The sequence below is a fragment of the Canis lupus genome, chromosome 18, assembly GCF_048164855.1.
Source record: "Canis lupus baileyi chromosome 18, mCanLup2.hap1, whole genome shotgun sequence".
Lineage (NCBI taxonomy): Eukaryota > Metazoa > Chordata > Mammalia > Carnivora > Canidae > Canis > Canis lupus.
In genome coordinates this window covers 41097382-41110832 of record NC_132855.1, presented here as the reverse complement: position 1 = coordinate 41110832, position 13451 = coordinate 41097382, and positions in this window count along the sequence as shown.

Here is a 13451-nt window from a genome sequence, read left to right as displayed (position 1 = left end):
CAGGAGAGAGCTAATGCTGAATTGTTAGCTCGGCTTCCTGGCCCTCTGATCAAGTAGCTAAAATATGCTTTCTATCCCTGTATCTGGATCAGCCAGGGATTCAACGACTCAGCGTCCACAGGGAAGCACCAGTAACTGCAGCCATGGGGCCATTGACAGCCCATAATGATTGACTTATCCCTGCTGTTTGACGAAATAAGCACATAATTTGTGGTCAGCAGTTGAGGTTTCCTGCACCAGCTCCACCACTGACTAGCCAAGGGCACTTGGGAAAGTCTCTTAAGTTCTCTAAGAATTTGGTTAACATACCTTACTCTCAGAGATTTCTATTAGCACCTGCTCTACCTATGTCACAGCTCCGCTGTGACAAATAGAACATTTGTGAATGGACTTCATGAAGTGTGGGCAAATGTTAGGTGCTATCACTAGGTCCAAAATTTCCAGTCACCAGTAGTCACCTCTTGAGTTAATCTCCTATCCTTGGCCCTCCACTGTGGGGAGAGCAGAGCCTAGAATTTAAATTTCATTGGCACCACTCTTTAAATACCAATCGATCACTTTCGAGTCATGCTTCCCTGTCAGTAAAAAATGTGATCCCTTACAATTACTTTTGTTAATCTATTTATATATAAATGTTATGCGAGTGCTATATACTACAGAACTCGCATATGATGTGCAACGTAAAATCTACAGGGAAAAGAAAACCTTTAAAAGAGAGACTATAGGTGCACCTGGGCGGCTTGGAGGTTGAGCATCTGCCTTTGGTTCAGGTCGTGATCCCGGGGTCCTGGGATTGAGTCTTGCATTGGGCTCCCTGCAGGAAGCCTACTTCTCCCTCTCTCTTTGTCTCTGCCTCTGTGTGTGTGTCTCATGAATAAATAAAAAAATAAAATATTTAAAAAGAGAGAGAGAGAATAAATATAAATAGAAAATTCCATACTCTGGTGGATGATTTTACACACACCCTGGGGTGCATATAGATTCCCACCCTCTAACTGTAGAGACTAGTACCCTAAAAAAGAATTCATGATGGGCTTCAGGGGAGTGCAGAACATCAACAAAGTGCTGAAATAGCATGCTAAATTTTGTGTGCACATGCATTTTTCTTGGGAGGGGATGCATAACTTTCTCCAGATACTTCAAAGGGCTCATGATCAAAAAATACATGTTATGAACTACTGCACAAAAGCAGTATTATTTATCTAATAAATTCTGGGCTTTTCTGAAATATGACTCTCCTATCTTATCTTGGATCTCATACTCAGAACATGCTACTTCTCCTGGCCCAGGACCTGGGAGAACCGACCAGCCACTGACCCACATTAAAATAGAGGCTTGTCTTTCCTTCTTCCACTTCCCTGCTGTGGGCCCTCCAATGCTTTAATAAGGCTTGGCAGATGCTTCATGACCCAGAGTTGGACTTTACATATCAAAGTGCACCTGTCCACAAACAAATAGAAACAAATAAACTCAATAACGGAGACTGGTTAATGAGTTATTCTTTTTAGGTAAAATATGCATATGTTAATTATATTTTTTTAAATTTTTTTAAAAAAAAGCTTCAACCTAAAAGAGACTGCAATTCCTGGTACTATAAGAGACACTAAGGACAATAATTGGAATGTGTTCTTCAGAGACCCTCAAATCATCCCAGAATCAAATGTCTCCTCCTCACCTGGCTCTTCCCAAACAGAGGTGTTATTCTGAACCCAAGCTATAAGAATAATTTTGGCCAGAATTAACAATCCTCATGGACTCCAGAAAGGTACCCTTAAATTTTCGACTCATTACAGAGTTAAAGAAATTCACAAACACAAAATGCCACCAAAGTGACTTTTTTCTAGTGCAGCATTGCTTTTGGTGCCCAATGACTTAATTAACCATCAACAGCATGGGGGATAAAAAAGGAGAAATAATTTTTTTTAAATGAAATCTATTAATGCCAGGCAGAATAAGAACACCCACTCATAAACCACCGTGCTGAGTAGATGGCCTTTCTCTCCCTACGGGATGTCACTTCGAGTTCACTGCTCCCCCTGCTGACTGAATAATAGAACACCCCAGTCTTTTGACACAGCCACATGCACACCATCAGAGAATGAAAACTCAAATTTCAGAGGAGAAAATAGAACAGCCTCCTGTGCTTATTTTCTGTCTGCCCCAGACACACAGCCTTCTCTCCAGCTTCCATGGCAGCCTACCTTCAGGTCTTCAATGCTCCTTTTTTTTTCTTACCCTTTTCCATCTATCCTTAATATCTCTCCCACAGAGCCAGTAAATGGAAATCACAAAGAGGCGAACGTAAGCTCAAAAGGAGAATGGCCTTTTGGGTGAGTAGAGCTGTCCAGTGCTACAAATATATCCCCACAATGCAGTGAAAAACTTCAGGATTGAAGCAAGGGGTTTTAGGGATTACATAGAATAGAAACAAGAGGACGTGACAGAAAGAATAGGGGCGTAGGAGGCAGAGCTATCTGGATAGGAACCCTGTCTCTCTCATTTCCTCATCTGTAAGACAGGGATAATGGTGACCTGCCCACTGGGTGGTTAGGATCAGAAACAGGAAGACATAGCAGCTTGTAGGGTTGATGGAGAGTAAGCACGCAACACCATTGCTGGCGTAGTCTGCCACAAGGCTGGATCTTTCCTCAAGCCTGTAACTCCATCCTCACCTTTCCAGGAGTGCTGGCTTCTCTGACGACAGTGGCCTAAACTGATAGCACATCTACAATTCAATTATACTTCAATATCTCCTACTATGAAGGATTCCGGCAAAATTCCAAACCCTCACGATTCTGATGAGTCCTTCTCCACAATCTAATAAAGAAGTACTGAGCTTTTATTAGAAGCTTGAAAATCATCTCGATTTTTTACAAAGAAAACTAACAATCCCACCTTAACAGTAAAAGCAAAAGCTAAAATTTCTGGGAAAAAAATTTTTTTTATTCAACTAGTCTCTGCCACATGCCATTAGGTGCAAACAATTTTAAAGACAAAGCTTTCTGAGCTGAGAAAACAGCCCTTTGCTTACTTGGAAGCCAGTTCTCATACACAAATGGACCATAACTCATATGTATGTGTTGAATTAGCCAAACTCCTGACACTTAATTTTCACAATTTGAGTTTCTCAAACTTTGTCTCTGGAGCAGAAATTCTAACTCAAGAGTTATCAGCACAAGAAATGATCGTAATTATTAAACTCATGTCCTTGGGGAAATTTCTTGGCCTATATGAATTTACTCAAGGGATTTAAACACCATTAAATCACCTATTATTACCAGTGCTTTGAATGTCTATATGAGTATTATTATATAAGTGGATCTACTTCAAAGAAGCTGTATTATAGTCATTTCCAACATGGTTTTTCTCTCACTGATTATAGGTCTCCTCTTCCTTAAAATACAAAAGTCTAAAAAAACTTTTTAAACCTTATCAATGTAACTAAATTAAAGTTTCCATCCACTACTTTGCTCATCATGATATGTTCCTAATCAAAAGAATAAAAAAAGACTTTCCTCAGATAACAAAACTGCCCATTTAACCATTTCCCTGGGTTTACTCATAATGAGTATTTACTTTTTGTCAAATATTAAAATATACTAAACTTACAGCCAATTTGAAGCTCTGCATGTTTTCTTAGAATTTCTTCAACTAAAATATCACAATAAACATTCACCTTGTCACCATAAACTATAAAAAGAGCCTGGCTTTTCTTCTCCCAAGCTTGGGAGGGCTATTTATCAAACAGAATACAAAGTCTACTAAATCCTTTGAACCTTTGAAGAGAGAAAGACAAATCAATGCCAAAAATGATGTGCCTTCTCACCAATACACAAATTAAACTGTGTATTTTGTAAGATTTATAGGGTAAGTGGGCTTCTTTTTATTATCACTTTTGCTAGGTATCTGTCAAGTGAGTCTAATTCAGTAAAATAGATTGATACATTGGGAAAAATCTCTAGTCTCCATTCTGGGATGGGGAAAAAAATGATGCAGACAGTTTAGTCACCCTATACTACTCATATTATGATTTAATTGGTCTGAAATATTGTTTTATACTCCCTTGGTGATTGTAATACGCAGCCAGTGCTGAGAAAAATTGTACTTGACTAATGCCACAGGGTTCTGAAATCCTCCCTTAAAATCACTGGTAGCTGGAGGTAGGTGCAAATGTGCCTTTTTCTAGGAAGATGATGTGCAATACTCAAAGTTTTTCCAGATCCCATACAATATCTACCTAACCAGCATTGCTAAGGTGGGGTCAAGTTATCTTCATTTTCAATGAGGACATTGAGGTGATTCCCATGTACTCTCAAAGTTTGGGAACCACTGGTTTACTGCTGTCACCACATTATTGAAATATTCTTGGATGATTCTATGCCCCTCTCCCCAAAATGTTTAGGGCCACCACTCTAAAATCATGGGCTCTCTAAGCTGCTTTAAATGAGAACATGTAACGGCTCATTGAACTCGTGAGCAATTAATTTGGGAACAGTTGCAGTATTATAAATGTGATTACTTATTGCAAACCCAATTAATCCAGTCAGGAGGAATGTTAATTACAAAGGAGTATGGAAATTAGCATGAGTGCATGACTAAATGCCTAAATTCTGACCTATTATATTGTCTATCTGGTAATTTACTTTAAAAATACTTCCACAGGAGGTCTAATGTATGTATGTGCGTGTGAGCAATAAGGTAACATTAGTCCACACTCCAGGGTTGATTAGATAACCTTGCAGATACCCTAATTAGGAAAATCGAAGTTTTAGAGGTGGCTACTGTGGTATTTCAAATGGGCATTACTGAAATCTATGTCAGGGGATATATTAATTAGCATAAAAGATGTGAAAAATAAATTTTTATTGTTGAAATAATTGTCTTGAAGATAAATGACTAGCTAATAAATATTTCATATTAATAAAATTTGAACTAAGCCTTGCTCTACTTGTAGCATGCCACTTAATAGCAAGATTGACAAGAAAAGACAGTCCAATTGATCTCCAACCACTATAAGCTACCTATATTTGCCCAAAACTCTTGAATCACTAAATCGGTTTAGATCAGGTCACAAAATGACTCAAAAAAAAAGATCTTTTTTTTTGAGAAATGGCAGGAGATGGCCAAGAAAATAACATGCAAAGCAAAACTGTATTTAATTGATTTTTAAAAAGAAATTGCATACAATAACCATATTTCTTTTATGAGCAATGGAGTATCAATCAAAACAAATCCAGACAGAGTAGAAAGCAATTGGGAAGGTTTCCAAAACTCCTAAGAAATGATCTCCCCTAATTTGGGAACAGCCAACATTTACTAGGTCTGTGATTTTATGGCCCTTTCCTCTTCCATAACTGAAAAAGTAGACCGAGCCTGAACCAACCAGGCCATTTGACTCCTCTTTCCTGAGAATTTAAAACTTGGAGTGGAGAATGACAGAGACTGGGAGCCACTGAAGTTGAAGCATGCTAATGACAGCACTCTAGGGGTGGCCATCAACTTCTGCTGATGAAGTCCTAGAACAGCAGTAGGTTTTTGGTTGTGTTTTGAATTATGAAATCATCCAGTATCCTTTCACTCTCTATTCTGCTTGAGGTGGAGAAAAGTTGGTTTCTATTACATAAAACAAGTTTTAACTCATACATCTCGTAGCAGGATATAGAGTACACACCAAAAACAGAGGAGTATAGAGCAATCTTAGAGTAAATAGATACTTAGTTAGTAGAAATAAGAACCAAAAATGTGAATGGCCTAAAAAAGTAGTAGCCAGAAAAAGAACATTGTAGGGAGACAATTCTGCAAAATGTCTTGCAGGCAAAGGTACTGAGGACATTTGTTCTGGATTATCTTTTCAAGGACATTTGTATAGTGATAGTGAATAGCCCTGAAAGAGAGAGAGATAGTATCTCCTTCCAGAGTGGAGAACAGCTTTCTGTCCAGTATAATAAAGATAATGTTTCCCTACAGGGCAAATTTCTGGCAGGTTTGCTTGCAGCCCACCATAAAATGTTTGGGTTCCCTACACTTTGTGTTTCTCCATCATGACACATCCAGCTGGGTTGCTCTGCATGACCCCCATAGAACTTGGGGGCAAGGGAACCAGAAGCAAACATAAAGCTTCTGTTGCTTGCCTTATTGTGAGTAATTACTCCTTTGTCTCTGACCTAGAAGTCACATGTCTTCTGCCAGCATCTGTTCAACTGTGGCCGACTAACATCTTAGCCTTAAAGCAGAGAAAATTTCAGACCCTCCACAGTTCTTGACAAACATTTTGAAGAAGAATACATACCAGAATGAAGCTGCATCGGATCTGTATGCCTGTCTTTCAAGTTGCCTAGCAACTAGTTGGTCACCATTGATCTGACACTCTGCAGTAACGAAAGACCGCACTATGTAGAAAAGTGTGATGGAACTGTATGCTTCTGGATCGCAGAGTTTGTCTGATTCGTCTCAGTATCTCCTTTATCACCTGCCCAATACCCAATATAGACTGCATGCTTGACGATTTTATGTTGAACAAATTGTTAAATCAAAGAATTAACTATAAAAATGACTCTGCTGGAATATGTATGGAATTCTGAGATACTTTTAAATCTGTCGCATAAGTACTCTCCCTCAGAATCATTCTGTTTCCTCAAGTTCACTTAATTGTGAATAATAGAGATGACTCAAGGAAGCTCACATGGCAGGGACATACTTAGAATGGGAAAGGTAAACAGCTTTGCTGAAACTGGAGCTGGAATGTGTCTCTCTAAGGTGGCTTTAGAGATCTCAGGAGCAGGAATTTGTGGCTTTTTTTCTCTACAGCTCTACCACTAATCTGTTTCATTCATATTCTGTATTTTTGTCTTTTTAGATCTATTATTAATTGGCAGCCTTTTTTAAAAAAAAAAATTTTATTTGCTACCCTAATTCCTTAAGAAGAGATTCCGGTGCAGTTCATAAATCCCTTGGCAACCTATTAACCGATGACCTTTGAGTAGACATCTCATCAACTGTGATCATTAAAGTCATGTGGTATAACACCTGGCATTGGAAGCCACGGGTGGGGCAATTTTTCAAGGGGTGGAGGGCATGAAAGGCCATAAGCAACATCTCTATTTGGAGGTCTGCAGCCTATCTATCCTCTCACTCTCTTCCCATCTCTTCTTCCTCCTGAAAAATGTGTATCTTATTTCACGTGGTTTGAGTACTTTGTCTTTAGATACAAACATAAAATACAAAAACTTCTTAGACATTAATTTAAAAAAAAACTTGGGTGGTAGAACATGAATTCTGGAAAAAGAAAGAAAAAAAATGTCATTAAATATACCCCCCAAAAAAGTACATTTGACTTGTTTAATAAACAAAAAGCAAGATCTTAACTGGTCTATGGCTAACCTTCTCTTAAAAATTATAGTGTTTTAGCCAGAAGATCAGTCTCATGTACAGCTGGCATGAATATAAATCAGTAAAAAACTTTTGGGGAAGCAATTTAGCAGTATGGATCAAAAGCTTTACAAATATTTTTATACTTTGACCAGTTATTATTCCACATGCTGGAATGTATCCTAGGAAACTAGTCCTTAAGTTTTCTAAAGACTTTTAAACAAGCAGAGTTTGTAGGTAGCGTTTTTTATAAAGCTGTGAGACTCTAGTTTTCCTTCCACAGCCCAAGTCAGAACACCTAGCTGTCCTCTAGTGCAGCTGCCCAGAACAACCTAAGTTTGGAGACGGAGAGCTATGCTGGTATGAAAGACTAGCCCATGAAATCTTCTAACTTTGAGAAATGCCATGGCTATTTGCAGCAGGAAGCTGACAGAAGGAACCAGAACCCTGGAGCAATCAAAAAAGTCACAGCAAATCCACCTTTTGAACTGGCTCACGTGACTAAATGCCAATCCAACCCTCTGAACAGGAAGTGTCATGGTAAGGAGTCTCCAAGAAACACCAAAAGGTTGTATTCAAAAATGTATGTCTTATTGCCTCCTCTTCCACTGAAGTCAATCCCTAGCCGGTTACTGTGAAACCACAGTCTTCTGCCTCCTATATCTTATCAGCATGAACGTGATATAAGTGCCTGAAGGAAAGACACTTACAACAGCAGTAAGTACTTGCGCAAAAATAATGACTGATGCTCATATCATATCTCAGGCGCAACAGTTGTCATAGCCTTATTTATAGCGAAAGATTGGAAATTAACCAAATGTCTAATAATAGTGGATTGGTTAGAGTAGATATGGCACATCCACATGATGGATTGCAATGTGGTTATTAAGAATGTTCTCAAAGAATACTTTGTGATATTAGGGGGGATTAATAACTATATACTAAAACAAACAAGTAGATTATAGTGAAGTTGCCTCTCACGTAGGAGATTGGTTTTTAAATCACGATGAAAAAAATCTCATATAATTAACATTACCCTTGAAAATCTCCAGGTTGGATAGCAAATACCGTAACTGCATCATAGATTTCCTTTTAGCATTAGAATAGGTAAGTGTGTCTGTGGCTGAGCATCAAAGCAGCTGGTCTGAGTTTAGATCATGTTGTAGGAAAAATATGCATTCTTACCACTGGAGTCATGGTCCCTGCACAAAAATGCATATACCATAAGAGACACACAGGAATTGAGACGCAGAGACTAGGAACAGCAAATTCCTATCACTCATCTCATGCTTATTCTAGGGCATATACTCATGAACAAAATGAAGGGGAATATTTTAAAAATCTATTTAAATTCTTGTCTTCTCACAGGCACACAGTAAAATTCACATAAGTTCAATGTGTGTAGTGATTATCTGTATAAATCATTATCTACATGTCTAGTCTGCTTTAAAATTTTCATTTTACACAGATATGCATGCAAGATCCAGACAGAGTATATGCAAAAATTGAATAGCCATCATCTCTACTGAGATTATGGGTATTGTTCGAGCTTTTACCTCTTATTTTTCTGTATTAAAAAAAAAATTTTTAAACGAACATTTATTGCTTTCATTATCAGAAAAAAATAGTGACTACTTTTAAATGGCACTCACAAAACATAGATGATATCTTTAAAACCAAGCCTTATTTTTTTTTCAAATGCTTAACAGTATATAGTATTTGGTATGCAATCTCCATATCAAAAGAACAAGCACTTGGTTAAGCAAACTGCTGCAAAACACGATAGAAACATGAGAACACATGCATAGTGCAGGAAGTCTCAATCAACAGAATTCTATTAGTCTACCTCGGTAAAGCAGTGTTATTAGGGACTACTCAAAAGAACACAGAAACAGCCTCCTTATATTGAACTGGACATTAAAATGTACTTGTCAAAAGAAAAAAGAAGGTTCTATCTAGATATGGATTATGTAAATATACATACAGAGTCTATAGTAAATTACATTAGGAGATGCCTTCTGAGCTTCCCTGAATTCCTACCCTTTATGCACTTGCCTAAAATTTCATTAAAATACCTATTACAGCAATACACTCTCTGCTCCATTCATAAAAAATGCATAGACATACTCATGTAATAAAGGAAATTTCTCACTGAAACACATATATCACTCTAGTAAGTCTGTTTTAGTGATTGGAAAAAATAAATGTCTCATATGAGAAGGATTTAAAAGACAGGTCAGTTAAAATAGTTCTTCGATTGTGTAAAATTACTGGTGGTTGATCCATTGTGTCAGATGTGAAATGAGATTAAATTGTAAGAGTCAGTTTTAAATTCTCAGCATTAAACTGAATTAATAAATTGAGCAAAGACATGGTTCAAGTAGGATTGAAAGGTTCTGCTAAAACCAGACTGTTTAGATCCATTAGCAACACAGCTACAAAGAAAGAATATCTTATCAGAAAGGAGTGTAGGCTGTGGAAAATTAATAGAGAGTGCTAGACCCAATCTTGGTGTAGAATTACATGGAAGGGATTAGGAAGTGAGGGGAAGGTAATTAAGTAGAAAGAACAGCCGGAAAGAACTGAAAAGCGAAAGATCAGATGGTCTGAGGTTGAGCCCCTCACCATCTGTTGGCAATCATCAAAATTTATTTGATCTTATTGTGTATTTACTTTGTAAAAGGAGGGAAAAAAACCCTCATTCTAATGAATGAATAGGTGGGATACAAGGTGAATGCCCATTATAACAGAGCTCATTATTACTGGGAGTAAAATCATTGCCATTGCAACATAACAGATACAATTAATGCAATCTAATTGTTCCATCTTTGTTCATGTCTCTGACATCAGCTTCACAAAAAGGTTCTTATGCTTTCCTGGCCTTTTGTGATTTAGTTGGAGAGCTTTGTCTGTAATTTTACTGTCATTGTTTATTGTATGTCTGTCTATACAATTTGCTCTTGTAAAATTTCTGAGTGCATGTATCCATTAGCAAAGTAGGTCAACCAGCCACTTATGTTTCCCCCTTCTAATCACCATCAACACCTGTGATTTCAATATCAGCTAAGGGTGTTAACTATCCACCCAGCTACACAAAGAAGAAAACTCAATCCTTTCCTCAACTTTACCTCTGGCCCCCATATTCACTCAACTACCAGATCCTTCTGAATGTTTTTCCTATATGCTTTCCCTTTCAAATATTTTGGTGACTTCCTCCCATCTTTGTCACCCTGTACTGCAACTGTAGGCTTCCGTGGTCTTTCACCTTCACTGTTACCTGCCTCTCTTCCTGTCCCCTTCAGATTCACCTGCCATCACACAGAGAAAACACAAATCTGACCTTTCAATCTCCTGTTAAAAGATTTCTGTTTCCACACCACTTACAGGATAAAGTCAAAAGGCATCTGTGTGGTATATGAAACCCTTCACTATGGTGTCCCCTGACAATTTCACCTCTCTAGCTCTGCTTCCCCATCTCACCGTTTATACCCTTTAGCAAAACCGGAGTGATTTATAAAGCAACTACTAATAAATAATTAAGCAATTTTTATTATAATCAACTCATGACATGCCTCAGGGATGAGTATTTTCATTCATTTTTTACACCTGTGCCATGCATTACTATTTTAAAATTAGCTGCTTGGGTTTTAGAGTGCAAGCCTTGCAAGTAAGACAGAACAGACTACACAGCCAGCTGTCACACAGGAGCATCTGTACAGGAGGTCTCAGCACACCTCAGCCAAGACTAGCAGATACATCATGTATCTCTGGACACATTAGTATTGCCCACCAGTCGAGCAGTGTGCAGCTACACAGGAGAGCTGTATATTTTCCTTTATTAAAAAATGATTGAAACAGTGTCGTTCTTTGTCTAGTATCATCTTTCACGTATCTAGCAACACACTTTTAACATGCCGGATATTTGAAAGCTTTATCAAAAAAGGCTGGCTGCCTCAAATCAAGGGTTTTATTTAATTTAGCTCTAAAGTTGCTGGAGGAAAATAAATTGATGTCAGTTTTTAATTTTAACATCACATTTGCATTGCAGATGGACTATTTAACAGTTCACATAATCAATAAAATCACTGCTGACGCACAGGATGTATTAATGAGAGATTCTAATATCTGAGTAAGTGTTTTCCTTCTGAAAAGTCAAATCGTGTTTGTTTGGTTGCTTAAGTTTGTGAATTATAAGAAGTCACCTTCTTTCAATCGAAAAATAGCTAAATGTTTCCTCAAGATACTTGACTCCTTGCACATGATAGGGATTAACATTATCTTGATAAGTAAAAATATTCTACCCTATTCCCCCACCCTAGAAAAGAATGTGCAGATCCAAATTTGTGTAAACTGGTTTAAAATGCTGATTCATTACCATGCCGAATGCCAGTGAAGAAATATTTTGAAACGTCTTCTGTATTCTACATATCTACAAATGGGGTGAAATAAACATTAGACTAGTAAAAAGTGACACTACGTTTTTAAACACAAAATTTTCCTTTCAGAAAGAAAAGATGAGAATTGTTTCTATTTTGTTATTGAGCAGCAGTTTTATATTATATATCAACAACTTCATTGAAGAATCAACACCATAGACTGCACATATTTAAAGTATACAGTTCAATGTATATATTTGATATACATGTATAGACTATCATTTCTAGTTAAAAAGCCAGAAAAATAAAGAAGAAAACTATCAACTATATTCATAGTACTGTAATCACCATAAACCTTTAAAACATTGCCTTACCAAGTTTTAAAAACTTTATCATATATACGTATGAACAAAATAGGTACACTTTGACTTCTATCAAACTGTGAACAAACTGCATATACTGCATATACTTTTCCTCTTTTAACTATTAGGTTTTCATGAATATTTTCCATGACTTTAGTTAAATACAATGTACATTTTTTGTTTATCAGTAGTAAAATAATTACAAAATGAATAATGAAGGCAATAGCCATATTCCTATAGCCATAGAAATATAAACAAAATAATAACCATACAAAGAATATTATTAAACTCTAAAACAATTTTAATCTACTTAGATGAATTACAAATGTAAATATGCATATATACACATACACTTTTTTTATTAATTAGTAATCAAACTACATGTATTATTTCATACTCAAATGAATTTTAATGAGCATATTGTATATTTGTAAATTTTTGTTGCCAAAAGTTAAAAAGTACAGACATGCATGAGGAAGGATATTATCACCAATAACTCTAGTAATACAAAAAATCACTACTAAAACTTTGGAATAACATTTTTCTGGAGAGATGTAGATAAACTGAATTATTACTTAAACCCTATTTGTAATCTAAATTTGATATGGGCATTTTTCCTTGTTACTAAATATCTTTTAAGTAATAATTTTAAGTAGCAAAGTAGCTCTGTAATATGGAGTACTTTTGACAACATTAGTATTTTTAAAATCTTGGCCAATATAGCTAAATCTTTCATTTAAAAAAAAAAGTGCAATCCTTTGATTAGTAATGAACTTTAACTTTTTTTTTCAAATGCTCATAAGCTTTTTAAAAAATATTCATTTTGTCAGTTCTATATGCTAGATGTTTTTTCGCAGCTTCTCCTTTGTTTTTATGGTAATATTCTTACACAGAAGTTTTCAATATTCTCCTTTACAATTTTTCCTTTGCATTTTTGCTTAGCTTAAATATTCATTTCTGGATTTTAAAATCTATTTTATTTTATGTTTTTAATTTTCACATGTGGAATTTATTTGGTAAATGATGTGAGGTAACCAAGCATCCTTACACATGAAGTTGAAATGGCATCTTTATCACATAATAAATTCTTATGTATGCATTTGAATTTAAAATTTGTGCTAGTGGAGTGATGAAAGCTGCAGTTCAATCTCAGAGCTTTTGTTCCTTTTGTATCTGTTTAGTTAAATGTGGCATTGATTTAGGGCGGTGCTTTTTTTTTAACACTCCATAAAGTGCTGTTATTGAAGACTTACATTTCGATTTATATACACACATATACTTATTTTTCCTCTTCAGATTTAGATTTTCTTTAAAGCAATACAAGCTTTCTGCAGAAAAAAAAAAC